The sequence below is a fragment of the Lipotes vexillifer genome, unplaced genomic scaffold, assembly GCF_000442215.2.
Source record: "Lipotes vexillifer unplaced genomic scaffold, Lipotes_vexillifer_v1.1 scaffold19, whole genome shotgun sequence".
Taxonomy (NCBI): domain Eukaryota; kingdom Metazoa; phylum Chordata; class Mammalia; order Artiodactyla; family Lipotidae; genus Lipotes; species Lipotes vexillifer.
This window is the reverse complement of record NW_006793856.1, coordinates 2,746,941-2,760,324: the sequence shown is the minus strand read 5'-3', so window position 1 is coordinate 2,760,324 and position 13,384 is coordinate 2,746,941. Positions and strand designations below refer to the sequence as shown.

General features: G+C 38.3%; 1 protein-coding gene across 2 annotated transcripts in view; it reads right to left on the bottom strand.

Moving 5' to 3' along the window:
• Window positions 1-12,214: 12,214 nt before the first annotated feature.
• NDFIP2 (Nedd4 family interacting protein 2) overlaps window positions 12,215-13,384 on the bottom strand; it is a 63,574-nt gene continuing 62,404 nt past the window's right edge. Inside the window, exon 8 of one of the 2 annotated variants that reach the window (XM_007466803.1) lies at window positions 12,215-12,885. The gene's annotated coding sequence lies outside the window, so the exon portion shown is untranslated. The remainder of the gene's footprint in view (window positions 12,886-13,384) is intronic. The other variant, XM_007466802.1, reaches the window with a different exon arrangement.

Sequence of the window (13,384 nt, the reverse complement as noted above, 5' to 3'; positions counted from 1 at the left end):
CAGCAGGGGAAATACAAGGAAAAAGAAGTTACAAGAAGATAGTTTCTATCAACTCGTATTTGCCAATATGGAAGAGAGTTTTGCAAATAGGTCACTCATTAAAAGTTTATATGGTAAATTCAGGAAGGCTCATCCCGGGGAGAGCAAGAATGAAGGTTTTATAGAGCATTCTGGGTGGGCAGAAGCGTCCGCAGAACCCAAAGCTTATGTAAACCATTGCTCTTTCAAATACCCCTCTAGCTCCTCGGTGAACATTCAGCTACGCCTTACCCTGAAGTAAACACACTCAAGAATCAAAGGAAGACAAACTCGGTTACACAATTCAACAAACTATTCATTTCTCATGCCCCTTTTACAGATATGTGAATGCTAAAGAATGCTGGACCTGGAGGAGAGAGGGATGTACAATAAATTACTTAAGGAATTAGCAGTACTTTTTATTTTCTTGCAGCCGCATGGCACAGGGAAACCGGCTCGGTTCTTTGTGACCGCCTGGAGGGGTGGGATAGGGAGGGTGGGAGGGAGGGAGACAAAGAGGGAAGAGATATGGGAACATATGTATATGTATAACTGATTCACTTTGTTATAAAGCAGGAACTAACACACCATTGTAAAGCAATTATACCTCAATAAAGATGTTAAAAAAAAAACAAAAAAAAACCCTTGTCTTCAGAAAGTAAACTAATCAAAAACCAAAAAAAAAAAAAAAAAGAATGTCATCTTTTGCATCTTTAAAGATTTTCAAAAGTCACCCCCAAATCTGTGGCATGATCAACAACAATATACACTAGAGATGGAAACATCTAAGATTTTTTTAAAGCACTTTTAATTTTTATGGACATGGGCAACTAAATAGATGATCTGCTTCCTTAGGAAAGCATAAAACACTTCTCCAGTAAAAGCTAAAAATGATTCCTACCTCCAAGAATCTTGCTAGCTTTATTTCCCAGGTATTTTTAGAAAAATTTCAGTTTATGGGCTCCATTGTACCTCTGGACTCTTTAGTCTCATAATTCAAGGTCACCACTTTATAGTTTTCTGGGTAACCTTGTTCCTAGAATTCTCCTTCCAAGCTCCCATCACCAGGGCTCTGGCTCTTATACTTTCCACACAGCATCAAGTCCAGGGCTTAATAATCATAAGGCTTTACCTGCTTCTATTAGCATTCTTGAGATACATTAAAATAAATAGCCAATGACTAAAATTGCTTGGATTTTTCTCCACTCTAAATGACTTATAAGATTACATACTTACTTGAACAGTCACATGAGAATTTCTTGACATTATTTTTCCTGGTTTAGATTTTTAGTTAACTACACAATTGAAATCCCTGTTATATGACAAGAGATTTTTGAATGAAACCTGGAAGTTTCACATTATGTTTTGAGACTGGATCTTAATGAATACCTTCTGTTTTAGAGGGCTTTCTCTGGCCAGGAAAAGAAGTTGCTGCCTTGTTACTGCAGACAGAGTGGAAGCCCAGGTCTCCCGCTCGGCCTGCACTGACACCCAAGGAGGGGGCCCCCTCATTACTGCTGAGGAGGGAAGGGTATTCCAGCTCCTCACATGGTGCCCACTAACCCTGAGGAGGGGTGGCCTTGTTATCACTGGATGGCGAAAGTCCTAACTCCCCTCTAGGCCTCTTCTGACACCCAAGTGCAAGCTCCCTACTTGGTCTTCTCAGCCCAGTGGAGGGAGGGTGCCTCGTTACAGCCTGGCAAGCATGGAAGTCTAGGCTCCCCACTTTGTTGGTGAAGGTAGCAATGGAACCATGTTTATTTTCTGTGTGTTTGGCTGCAGCAGAGTGGCTATTGTCTAACAGTTTTCTGTCTTGTTAGGTTGGCCCTTTCCTGGTCCTGTGTAGAGAGATCAGAGTTTTGCTGGGGGCTGTTTGTGTCTGTGGCCTTTAGTGTTTCAGGGATGCTGGCTTCTTTGGCTCCATGTCTGGGATATACAAAGCAAGGAAAACTCAGGGAACTCACCCCCATGTTGTCTCCTTGGTCCCAAGGTTCCTGGCTGGTCTGCCGTCTTCCCTCCACCTTTTCTTAGTTAGCTATGTTCTATGTAATGTTCAGATACAAGCCTAGCAAAATATGTGCAAGATCTATATGTGAAAAATTACAAAACTCTGACTAATGAAATCAGAGAAGAACTGAATAAATGGAGTTTCCATGCTCATGGATGGGTAGACTCGATATTATCAAGATGTCAGTTCTTCCCAACTAGATCTATATAGATTTAATGCAATCCTACCTAGGATAGACTTTCACATATTTGGTCAGAACTGTTTTGAGAGCAAAATATTTGGGCTTTGAAGTTAAATGGAATTTGAGTGTAAATTGTGGTCATCTCATAAATGGTACAGTTTCTTCAGATTTTGTTCTAGATAAAATAAAGCTGCCTAAAAGATTTCAGCTGAGGACTCCAGCTTCTAGGAAGACGGAGTAAACATACTTTCCCTATTCCTCCCACTAAATACAACTAAAATTCCTGCTTTCACTACATCTGCATCAGAATTTTGCTACAAATTTTGATAACTTGTGTTTTCATTTTCATTTAATTCAAAATATTTTTAAATTTCTCCTGAGATTTCTTCTTTGACCTCCATGTGTTACTTAGACGTGTGTTGTTCAACCTCTACGTATTTTAGGATTTTCCTGTTATCTTTCTGTTATTGATTTCTGGTTTAATTCCACCATGGTATGAGAACAAACATGGTATGATTTTTATCCCTTTAGATTTTTGAGATGTGCTTTGTGGTCCAGAATGTGGTCTATCTTGGTGAAGGTTCCATGTGAACTTGAGAAGAATGTGTGTATTGTGCTGTTGTGGATGAAGTAGTCTATGATATCAATTATATCCAGTTGGTTGGTGGTGGTGCTGAGTTCATCTCTGTTCTTACTGATTTTCTGCCTGCTGGATCTGTCCAAAAATCCTGCCCTAAAAGACTTCAAATATAAGAATTCAGGTAGTCTTGCGTTTGAGGCATGTGTATTGAAGACAGCTGATGGGACATCTAGTCAACAGCAGACCTAATGGGATGTATATTGTGAGTTTCTGAGGAACCCCAGATTTGGGCAGAATTGGGCAGATGTACCCTCCCCAGGTAGTACTGGACCGTGGCTGGCTTCCCTGGGCAGGGGTGGAGCAGAGCATCCCTGGAGAACAGAGCACAACTGGAACTCCTGTGAGCCACTAGCTGCAGAGAGGAAGAAGACAAGTTGAGCAGAGCATACCCAGGTATTTACATTTCAAATTTACCCATGAAATAAATTATTCCCCTGGGGAAGAGCTAATAAACAGGTGGACGAGGTCAGGAGTTATACCAATTACATTCCTTCCACACAGATGAAACATCAAAAGTGGTGACCTCCCACCCCTTCCAAGAGTACACATTAAATCTTAAAAAAAAAAAAAAAAAAAAAACAACTCACAAACATGTAAGATATTAGCATTATTGGAAACATTTTCCCAGAATTTGAGGACCCAGAGATTTGTCAACTGTAGATGAATGGCTGAAGTTAAAACACAGGATGAAGCTCACATTACAAGTAATTTCTCTTGCAGAATATTTTATATTCAGCCTTTACTCTTGCCTTCAGACAATGATAAACTAGGTTTGTGTTAGCCAAGAAATGGTAAGAGAGGAGGGGGAAAGGAAGAAAGGTCAGGAAGTCAGGGAGGTAAGAACAAAGAAGAGACAGGGGGAGAGAAAGGCAGGGAAGAGGTCATCACTGTTAACAAGGAAGTGTGAACAGTCCCAGGGTTTTTCTACCCAGAGTTGAGAGTGTGGTCAGTTTCAGAATCTGGACCCTGAGCAGGCAAGAGGTATTTATCTCTGTAGGGCTTCTTTATATCTTATTGCTTTAACTTTTCTATGGTAAAAATTATTTTTGTCTGGGGAAGAGAATTTGGGGTGGGAAAAAATGTATTTCTGATTAATATTAAGGGGGAAGGGCTTCCCTGGTGGTGCAGCGGTTGAGAGTCCACCTGCCGACGCAGGGGACACAGGTTCGTGCCCCGGTCCGGGAAGATCCCACGTGCCGCAGAGCAGCTGGGCCCGCGCATCCGGAGCCTGTGCTGCGCAGCGGGAGAGGCCACGGCAGTGAGAGGCCCACGTACCACAAAAAAAAAAAATTAAGGGGGAGCATGAGGCAGCACTCAAAGCCGCAGTAATCACTGCAAACCCACTATGGGGAGGCATCTGTGCAAGGCCTTCCTGGTGTGGACAACCCGTGAAGCTCAGTGTCCTTCACCTCGCACTAGACCGGAGGGCAGAACCAGGGCAGGTGAGAGTGGAAACTGGGTTTTCTTTAGGCCTGTATGAGCAGCAGGGTCTTTACCTAGAACCCTCCTGACTCAAAAGAAGAATCAGACTTATAGTTTCATTTCTAAAAATTAAAACCAAGATCACGCATTTGGGAGCTGGATCACCGTAAAGGGAGTGCCTATTTCAGCTGGCCATTTCCGTTTGTTGTTTTACCAAGCAGAGATTTGAAAATGGCACCTGCTTCCCCTGGCAAGGTTTTGTTGATGGCCAGTGTGGGTAGCACTGAATGATCTTTGAAACAGTGGTTAAATTGTTGTTGTTGACATTTCCAGTAAGCCCAGCTCTAGAAGCAATTGTTGAGAAGTTTGTCACTCTGTGGGGCTCCCAACTGGAAAATGAAGAGAATGAAGGGGCAGAGTGAAGCAGATGTAAACCCACTGCTTTCACACTGCTGTTGCAATGACTTGACTGACAATCAATAAACCAGGTGCAAAGAGCTTGGATGGTCAGTAACCCTGTGGGCATGCAACACTTGTAACTTCTTTTTCACACTGGTGGCTTCTGATGGCCTGAGCAGTTCTCCTGTCAATTTTGGGGAAACAGATAGTTATGCCTGTGTATCAGTTTGAATTGCTCTTAAGTATCAGTAGTAAAAAACTTGACTGATAACAACCAAGCAAATAATTTATTTTTCTCATTGAGCAAAAAGTTGGAAGGTAGGTAGGTTCAGGGCTGGTGCAATGCTCGATGATGTCAGGGAACCTCACGGCTCCTCCTTCCTTACCACTCTTCATACTTAGTCTACCAACTGTTGCCTCAAGATAGCTGCTTAAGCTCCAGATGTCACACTTGAGCCCAATGCAGGAAAAATTTTGGGAAAGGAAAGGAGGGGCTTTAAATATCTGTTGCTTTAGCCAGAGAACCCTGGGACACAATTTTGGTACTGAAGCAAAGGAAAATTAACGTTAAACCCAGAATCATTTTGTTCTTCTCTAAACCTACCCAGGCTGGTTATCCTCATCAACCCCAACCCCTTTCCACCTAATAACCTGGTTCCAGAGAATTTCTCATCAAAACAGCTGTAAGAGATCATAAGACAGGACATTTAAATGCTGCAAATACCTGATCCTGGAGCAGCCCAGCTCCCAAAGGCCTTGAAGCCACAAGTCACCCTTCATCTAGAGACTAAAGGACCACAGAAATAAGCCTTGGGTTCTCAGGAATAAACTACATTCGCAGGAAGAAATAATACTCTCCCCTGAGAGCTGCCTCCTGGAATATAGAGAAAAAGGCACATTCTCTCCAACATTGTGCCTGGGAACATCTCACCTTGATGAAATTAGAAGTCATGCTGACATCACAGAACACAGGGCTATTCTAGTAAAATAATGTATGTGGAAAATGTCTGTGAGAGTATATGATAGTTAACAGTGGTTACTTCTGGAGAGGGAGAGGGAGTTGGGAGATATGTGAAAAGGAGATATCACAATTGATTCCATATATTTCTTGTACCCGTATATTTGGAGAAGAGGGTGCTTATACTATTGCTGGCTTCTGAAGTTAGTAATATGTCAAGTGGTAAAGTGAATGGCTCCAACGACAGGTGGAGAATCTCGGACTTGACTTTTTAAAGGTGTGACCGTGTGCTGGGCACACTGGACTATGAAGTTACACTGGGCCTGGATCCTACCCTCAGCGGAAGTGACTAGGCGTGAATGCAAATTACTCCGACCCAGAGTAGAAGGTGAAGAGGTTCAGGTGCAGTATCACAGGAACTGGAAAGAGAATTAGTTCCTTCTGAGGAGCAAAGGAAGGGCATCATGTAAGAGATGGTAAAATATGGAATGTTTTAACATACTTGCACACTTCTATCTTTTCAAGTTCTAGTTCCAGTGTCATCTCTGCAGTGAAGGGTGCCCTAGTTCTCTCAGAGATCAATTACTCAGACCTATGATGTTTGTTCCCATCTATCTCACGTTAGCACCTTTTTCTGTTTATAAATCTGCTTCCATTAGCCTCTGAGCTAAAGGGCAGAAAGCATCTCACATATCCAGGGACACACACAGATCCCGGCCCTAGCAGCTATGCCATCCACCCCATCCATCCATTCATTCAATTTGTCAAGATCTGTGCTAGGTGCTGGGGAGGCAAGCAAAGCTGAATAAGATAAAATATCCACCACTGCGGACAGAAACACAAAAATCAACAGTGATGGCGCAGTGTCATAAATGCCTTGACGGGAATAATAGAGGGGTCTAAGAACCAAGAGGACCAGAGTCAGGGCAGGAGGATGAGAAAGGCTTCCCCAAAGAGAGAGAATTTAAGCTCTTTTTGAAGAAGATGGGAAGAGGAATAAGGTAGGAGATGGACTTCATGTGGCGGCAACAGCATGATCCCTTCAAGAACTATGAACTGGCACTCAAAAACATCTCACCCCAATTACGATCATGGTAGAGTCCAAGGGACTTAGCTCCAATCTATGTGTTTCCCTTTCAAAGTCATAGACATTAAAAAAATAAATAAAGCCAAGACTAAGAACCCATCATTCATAAGAGAAAGCTGGTGAAGTAATTTATCCTAGAATCAGAAATGACCTGCCCACCAACCTATTTTCTGTTCACTTCCCAACCAGGATTTCAGTGCACTGGCTCCCTGAGCAAAAGCAATGAGTCACCAATGATAGAGTGACAGCATCTCATCAACTCACAGCGGAACTCTGAGGGGACTGGCCTGCAGGCTTCCAAGCTTCAGCCGGGAGACGTGTGTGCACTTCCTCTGCCCCACCAGCTGGAGCGCTTCCACTCTTTGCATAACTGGGCCCCTTAAAATCAGTGGTCATCTAGGCAACTGTTGCTTTAATTCCACTTGCCACTGAGGAGATACAGGCAGCCAGCACTCGATCAACGTGATGCTACTATAATCACCCTTTCCAAAGGGACTGGCAGATAAAATGCCCACATCAGGCAAGGGCTTACTTCAGGTCCTGGAGGCATTTGCTAACACTAACTGGCAGCCCAGTCAGCAAACACACTGAGCCGAAAGATGTAGTGTCTACCTTTTTCTTTTGCATAAATCTCACCTAATCCTCAGGTACATATTGTGCTTCCCAACAAACAGATGGGGAAACTGAGGTGTGTCGGTTAAGCAAATTGCCTGAGCTTGCATGAGAGCTGATATTTGAGTCCAGGGGTAATCTAGCTCTAGAACCCAGTCTTTCTGTTACACAAAGCTCCCTCTCTTAATCATCCACAGGCTCCTCAAGGATAGAGAAGGGAAGATACTAGTGGAAAAACATTGTATTTTTTTGAGGCGAGAAAAATCAACTATATGGTAATTAATTCAATTCTGCTCGCTTTACAGGATTATGGAGAAAGTAACTGCCTTCTCAGCACAAACAGTTCTATTCTGTCCCAACGATCCCACACTGCCCTGCAGATACAGCCCTGCGGAGAGCCACGCTGTGTGTTTAAAGGCAGGAAAACCAGAAGACTCTCAGTGAGAGAGGTCATGAAGCAAGAACTCCAGAAATGCTCATTAACCGTTTGAGATCTGTATTACGTGCCTTTTCCTTACCCTGCAAAGTCTGACTTATGTGTTGATCCTAACACTTGTAACTTCCTATCACTTGTACACAAGGAGATAGATATAGAGAGAAACACATGATAAGAGAGGCATCAGCAGGACTACTAGACCAAAATCCACAACTTCAAACTATGGGAAGGAAATGTGCTGTCACAGGGCAGATGTATTGCATTGGAACCTCTGGAAATTGAGGCTGGGATGTTAATTTCCCCCCAATTCCCAGTTGACTATAATGCACCATATTGAATAACAATCACAGCTCTAGAGAGATATTCAAAGAATCATTCAATCAAAAATTCACCTCTGGAGATCCTGTAGAATTAGGGAAATGTACTACCCAGCTGTCTCTTAAAAGTTCATAACTCTCAGCTGAAAATGGTATTTAAGGTGAGGGTTTCAGCCATTTTGGCAAGTTACTCAGTTTTTCTGGGTCTTTCCCACGTATACATGTTATTAAACTTTTGATTTTATCCCGTTTGAAAAAAGAAGGTTCATAAATCTCAGTGAGCTGACACTTTCCATAGTCTCATCATTTTAAAAATCTGGATTTAGGAAGTGATATTTCACACTTTATTATATTAGGATGAGTGGTCACCAATGCTTGCTAGCAATTAAGGGTCTTTAGGTCTTCTCTCTGAATGAATAAAATGGGAATTAAAGGTTTATAGCCCAAATGCCATAGTTAGTCAAACCAAATCACCATGCAGGAATTTACATGGCTGAGAAAACTAAGTTTGATGGAAACGAAATAACATATTTCCACACTAGGGATTTATGCACAAGTACAGTTCTTATACCTCTGAAGAGTTCATCTTTCCAACAAGGTTATTTGTTACTTTTCACATTCTGAGTCCTCCAGATTGCTTCTGAGCTTTGGGCAAACTTGTGTTGTACTTGCTGATCTCACTATGCTTCTGGTAAAGCTAAAAGAAGAAAAGAAACTGCTTTAAGGAAGGATAGTCTGTGGCCCTTCTCGCTGTCACTAAAGGTAAAGCACTGATTTAATTAAAACAAGCATGAAGGAGTAGGAAAGTAATAAAGTGGGTTTGTTTGTTCTTTTTGTTTTGCAAGCTTGAGAGGAAAACCACCTCCAAGATTATGTGAACCAGTGTGTGATCTGGGCTTGCTATAATCTCAGCTGTTAAAGGGGCAATAACCCTATCTCTTCCCTATTTAGCTGCTGAATTTTTTTTTTTAATGGTTTCCATGAAAACTAAGTGGGTTTTTTAGAAGCAGGTAGCTTAATCTCTCAAAAACAAAAAAAGAAAGCTAAGTTGAAAACATCAAGAAAGAAAAGTGAAAACAAGCAAACATGCTGAGTTCAAAATAAACATTTTAACTGCTTAACTTTTGTGAAGTATGGAATGAGCTTTTTCTGTTTTTCTAAATAACTTTAGGGAAGGTTGCATTTTAGGTCATATGTCCCAAATAAGAACACACACCCATAAGCAGGTCTGATCTATGGTGACGACTAATCTTTTGCAAAGTAGAAAGAAACATAAATTATCTTCATAACGCTGATGCTTTTGCATTTATTAAAATTAAACTGCAATCTATCTCCCAACATACAAATTACTGTGACAAGTTAAATGATGTTCCCACACTCCAACCTAATTCCATGTCAGTTGTTTTCATGTAACATAAGTTTGATCATATAAACATTTTGTGAGGCCAAGGTGGTGATAATATATTGTGAATCAAACTGATTTTGAAAAACATGCATGACAGGTTCACATTTCCACATTTACTGAACTTTATTAACACATATAAAACATGTTTTATATATGGGCAAGGACATTCAATACTAAATGGCACATTATCATCTAACAGTTGAACTTTATCAAGAATGAGGTTTTAGAATATAATACACTAATATTTCATGACTATTTGAAGAATTAAATAGCAAACAATTAAAATAACAATTAACAGCAGTTTAAACATACAAAAAGTTCACTGTTTACTATTTACCATAAGCAGTATCATTCCAATACAACTTCTATTTAAAAAAAAAAAAAAAAGGAAAAAAAATATAGTACCATGTGTGTTCTACAGGCCAAAAAAATGGGTGTCTAGGCAGGGCTGACTAGGTGACTCCTGCCCTAATACTGCAGTTACTTCTCTCAAAGGGCAGTGGGTTTAGGCAGTCACTTCTCAGCACAGTGTAGAGTTACATACAGGGTGATCATATAATTTCTCCTCCAAATTAGGACACTTATGAGAGAGGAGGCACTATATAAGGTGAGGAAATGGGAATAATCAGATCTGTTATGAGCAAACTCAGGCTATATATGTCACTCTAGTTAAATACAGTATCAGATGCACTATCATTACCTTTGTGCTTTTGGGGACAGTATAGACCAGTTGAAAAAAATTATATTAAATTAAGAAACCCTGAATTTTTCTCCAACTGGACTTTCTGAACTCCACTTTTCCTGTCATCAGAGGTTTTGCTGGAAATATTAGTGATTATTATCTTAACAGGTTAAAATTTATGAACTTCAAAGGCATGGGATATAGCTTATAGACTCAAAAGGCTAGAGATTAGTATTTTTTTCTATTAAAAAGAGATTTTCATTTTAACCAACTATAATAGAATTTGTCTTTTAATTTCTAAGATGTATCCTGAACACACTATATAGAAAATGTATTTTTACCTTAAATTCAGTTTACTTCATAAAAACATAAAAATGGATTTTTCTGGCCATAACTAGCTTATTCAAATATAATAGAAATAATGTAATATATTTTTTGTATTAACTTCCGAGCTCCAGTTCACACTCATTCAAAAACTGTTTATAGATACCCTAACAAGGATTTTGATCTTCAATCTTTAAGGCAGGGTGCAAAGGCAATTAAGTATCTCCAAAACACAACAGCAGCTATTCTGTCCAAGCTCACAGGAAATGAAGGGAAGTATGTAGGATCTGATAAATCCAGAAGAGAATGTTGTTTTTTAAAATAATATTCTGATTCTCCTGATTGGATGATGAGATTTAAGACTACCAATGAATTGTACCAATTAAAGAGGATCAGGTAACATCACACTTGAATCTTACAGATTTGGGGGGAAAAAAAAATCAAAACAAAAAGTGAAGTTTTGACATTGGGTCAACATCCACATGCAGAAACTAAGTATTAATGCCACAGAAACAAAAATAAAATTTTGATAAATTGATGTATGATAGATGATCTAGATATTTTAACGTACTATGTATCATAGCTTAATTTCATTAAAAACTATTACAAAGAACAAAGTACAGTTCTACAGGAAAATTAATGTGCAATAAAGAGACCTAGCACGAGTTCACATTTCTTCTAAGTAAATTTTAACTTAAATTAATTTCCAAATCAGGCAACAAAATCAAATATTTTGTTTCTTTACCCCAGGCTATTGTTTTACTTCAATGGGTGTAATGCAGGTACTTTAACAAACAATAAAAATTCTAGCAGGGGAGGAGAATAAATGAGGGAAAACAAGAAAATAGGAGGCTCAATTAGCAAAACAAAACATGTTTTATTTATCAAAGACAATGAAATAAATCAGAAAATACAGAGAAATACAAAAAAAGTTATAAAGCGTAATAAATTTTATTTTTTCAGAAATGGAAAAATGACCCTGAATAGTTTTAGATGTACCTTTCAGTAGTCAGTCAGTGTCTAGTAATAAACAAGCAATCAATTTTATATGTTCTATATAGCTGTATCAACTGATTTTTAAGTTTAAAAGATAATTCCCATCATTTTTAATGTTGCATTTCAAAAGCAAAGATATAACTGAAGAGAAAACAGATGAGACATAAAATGATTTGTAAAATGTAGTAGCTTATGAATGTAAAATAGATTCCAGTTGTAATAATATTCACACATACTCTCGCAACACACTCACACCCCTATATTCCACAGACACATTTCCATAACTTGAAAACAGGTATTTCACATATCTCAATTCAGGAAATGATTTTTACAAGCTAATCCTACAATCAGAAAGCAAGAAGCTATTAAAAGCACAAGTTTTTATTTGCTAAATTAAACTAAACATCTAAAGAAAAAAATATTACAGTGATATTTAAAGATACATTTTATTGGCTTTTTAAAAGACAAAATGCAAATGAGAGTATCTTATTCAGAAAATTAATTTTCAAAAATGTCTTAAATGAAATAAATATAATATCTAATACAATCTCTTCCTGAAAGAATCTTTAAGATGAACAATGCTAAAAACCAAACTTCTCATTTGAGAAACCCTAAAACTGTCATGTCCCTTTAAAAAAAAAAAAAAGATTTTCTTATAAAGGACATGTGGCATACCCACATTTTCTTAAAATTTGTCCTAAAACTATCTTTAACACCCAAATTTTTTATATATATATTAAGTTCACTTAATTTAAAATTAATGAAGAGATAGCTATCTAGACACAGTTTCTAAGAAAAAGATGCAGAAAGTAATTTATGCATGGTTATTTACAGAAAGTTTTGCTAAATAATGATGTAAATATTGGTTCAACAATCTGACAAAGCCTAATAATCAGCACTGCAGGTTTCAAAAAACTTTATATATAACAAAGGATGTTTCATGTGTAGAGTTACTAGATAAATCTAAGAGGCAGAAACTAAAGTATATGACATGGTTAATAGTTTCATTTTTATTATATTAAATGTCAGGTCAGAAGTCAATGGCATTTACATGCTGGAAGACTGTTTCTCACTCAACTCTTTCAATTATATCCAACACTGATTAATCAAATGTGACTGCACTTTACTGCTACCACTTTATGGTTTCTTTCAAGTATACCCAAATCTTTTAAATGGGCACATATGCAACTGTGCAAAACATGAAATATAAATATTTAAGAGAATGAACAGAAATGGCTTTTAAGCATAAACCACTCTGCCATTCAGTTATAAAGCTCTATCTTTTCCTCACTAATTTGTCTTCTGCTTTTAGTAGTCTTCTATCTTATTAAAGTTGCAGGTTTACAGACGATCTGGAAATTTCACATTGATACAAGAAAGGAATGTCTGGTCGATGCAGTCTAGGGACAAAAAGAATTAGCCTTAAAATGTATTAAGTTGCAATTATCTAAACGACAGCATAATGAAAACCGATCTTATAAGCAGTATTACATCAAGTATATAATATCCTTTTGGTAAGAATCACATAAGGTAGCATATATCAAAATATATTCTAAAGTTTAGGTTCCTAACCATCTAGAAAATATTTACATTAGAGTTTAAACTCTTGAAAATGCAAACAAGGTAATCACACTGAATATTCACAGAATATCATTTAAATTAGTAAAATTACTTTGCCTTTTATCTTACAGGTAATACCGACAAACTCTTAAGGTCACTGCTTGTAAAGACATTTTACCAGTTAAAGAGAAAATGTGACATCTTCTAGGGGGAGGAAGAAACCTTAGTGGAACATTTAAAGTGATATTTAAATATAATCCAGAAATGCAATTGTAATCATTGTTCTCTTTAGCAGAAATAAGTAAATCATGTCAGCTTATGTAAAACTCATATAAGCAT